Here is a 2,945-nt window from a genome sequence, read left to right on the forward strand (position 1 = left end):
ACTGGGAAGTGAGGTCTGGAGATCTGGGTTTCCAACCGTGAAGAACAGGAAGAACATGAACATGAAGATCATAAAGAATATGAATGCTAAAATCATAACTTCTTTACTACAAAAATCTGGAATTTCATGCTATGAGTTTGAAAACATGGACCTGGGTACCCATACTTGAAGATCATGTGAAAACAAACACAGAAACATGAATCTTGGCATGAGCTTTCGGATCAAAACATGACTTTTCTTGAAGAACACATGAATACTATTTTTTCTTTCTAAAACCAAACTTCAAAGCAATGCATGGCTTACAAATCATATTTAATCATGCAATGCAATAACATGAACATAAAGAACAATAAGAGCAGATCAAGAATCTAACCTTAGAACACGGATCTTACGGTTCGATCTCTAGGGATCAAGCTTGGAAATCTACTCTCCCTCAAGAACTCCTCTCCCTCTTCTAGAGCTTCTCTCTCTTCTTCAAAACAAGGATATAACAAATAATAGGTTTCTCTCTCTGCCGGCTGACTTAACACTCAGCTCGGATACGTGGCAACAGCTGGTTGGCTCTCTTCAAAAAGGTGATAGATTGACAAGACAAGACTATGATAAAGTGTATCTAACAAGCTACCCGGTAAGGCACTCCGGCAAGTGATGACATCGGCTAAGGATAAAGCTTCAGCAACTAAGGTGACAATGATCTCGGCTAGGAAGGACAACACTTGACTAAGCTGTGACACACCTTGGCCTAAATGTGCCACACCTCGGTCTAGGTCAGACCACTCCAGGACAAGATCACTTAGGTGCAAAGGTAACATCTCGGCCTTGGTGATGAACACCTCGGCCTAGATAATGACATCTCGGCCAATATGTCCGGGCGAAGGTGGAGGTCGAACAAAGTGGTTCCTAGATAATTCTAGACTGAAGATGACCTCGGCTTGGAATGATCTAGGTGTAACATAACTCAGGCATGGCATGACCTAGGCTTAACATAGCAGGGAAGGGACAAAGCATGCAAGCAACACTTAAGCAAAACAAGACAAGATTCATGAATGCAAACTTAACATGGCAAAACATATAAATGCATGCAAACATGACTAGGACATGAATGTGGGTTGTTACAATATATCTGCACCATATATATATATATATATATATTCAAAGCCTTAAACTCATTTATCTCTTCTAATTTCATGGCATTACTGTCGTATAGGCTGAGAATATTATTCCTCATTCTATGGCTATCAACTTCGATGTGCAAAAATAAAAAATAAAAAAACTAGTCCCAAAGCTGCCATCTTATTTTGGACTTACTTGTGGAATGATTCTTTTGAAACATAGAGATTGATATAATGCTGAAGGACCGCCTGTTCATTATGGTTATATGGTGAGTTAAAGCACTCTCACGCTGAAGTTAGAGCAGTTTGATCAACTCTCTAACAACAGACTCAGTATTTTAATTTGAGGACTCATTTCTCAACACTTGAGAACATGTTACTATTTGAATTTTCAGAAGTTTGAAGAATCTGCTTGATATTCCCAGGTTTCATCCAAAAATTAAAGAATTTGACAAGTTTTCACAATTCAATTTCAAGCATCAAAGTAACAACAGGAGGACAATGATCTGAAGCTATAGGAGCCAAGAACTCATCTTCGACTTCTTTGAGAGTATTTTCATCCCAAAGGGGGATACAAAACAAGACTTCATATTCTTATCCAAAAATTCAACTCTGCAAATAATAATTGTTCAAAGGTTTACAACTTTGAAACTTTTAAGTTGTGTTTGGATAACAGATTTAAGGGCGTATTTGTGGAGGGAAAAAAAAAAGGGTCTGAGATTATCTTCAACCCACCAAATTCTCCCAATGGTATTTTCATTAGCATTATGAAATACATTCTAATGGCTAAAGGCAAACAATTCTGAGCAATATTGATGATGTTTCCAAGCCGCATTTTATTCTCTACTAATCCTAGTAGGTTCATTTTATCTCATTTATGAATTTCCTAACGTCTCTATGTTTATTGTTTTCAAATCAGGTGTGGGTATTATTGATAGGTCTTTTAGTTGTAAACTTGGTTCATTAATTAGCATCAGGTAATTATACTACTTCCTAAGCACTTCTCTAATGTGTTCTCAATTTGGAAAGCATTTATTAGTATGCATCATTCCCCTTCTAATATACCTTCAAGCTGCTTATTTTCTTCACATTATTTATCATTAACCAATAGGTCCTAAGAAATTTCATCAATGTGACAAAATGAAAGGCCTATCTAATAGAACCTTGTATTTGACAATCCATTTTCTTTGAAATCTCTTCGAAAACAGTGTCTAAGTTTTTCCCAATGTCCATCTTTTCCCTGATCTCAATTTTCTTTTTTCATTTTTTTTTCTAAGTAATAATGACCCACTCTTCCTTTTTAGGACTGTCATTTGTTGATTTCATTTTCTAGTGCTTTTCATTATATTTCCCACAAAGCATTTCATTTCATTTTGTCCAAACAATTTGCATTTAGTGTATCCAATGGGTTTCCAAGGATATTTGATTGATTTAATCCAAGTATCAATGCTAGAGAACTGTAACTTTATTTGCTCTAGATACATAAAATAAAACCCACCTCAATTGCAGATTCTCGGAAAGATAAATCTTTGGCAAGATTTGGTATGTTAGTCAGAATACGAAGGCTTGCAAATGGCACTAGCAATGTTACTAGTCCTTTCTCAGTCCAAAATTCTAATCAGATATTACAAAACAGTGCCTATACTGGCACCTTCTTCAAATTTTCTTTTAACAATTATGTATTACGCTTCCATTTTCTTGCAAAATGCCAAGAACCACTATCCAAGACTTGGTCTAATATCTCCTTCCTCATTGAACTGAATTTGAAAGAAGAAAAATCCATTTTCATTTGACAAAATATTTTAACAATCCAAATCTATGCCCAATTTTAAT

The sequence above is a fragment of the Camellia sinensis genome, chromosome 2 (genome assembly GCF_055761805.1).
Source record: "Camellia sinensis isolate YWXY chromosome 2, ASM5576180v1, whole genome shotgun sequence".
Lineage (NCBI taxonomy): Eukaryota > Viridiplantae > Streptophyta > Magnoliopsida > Ericales > Theaceae > Camellia > Camellia sinensis.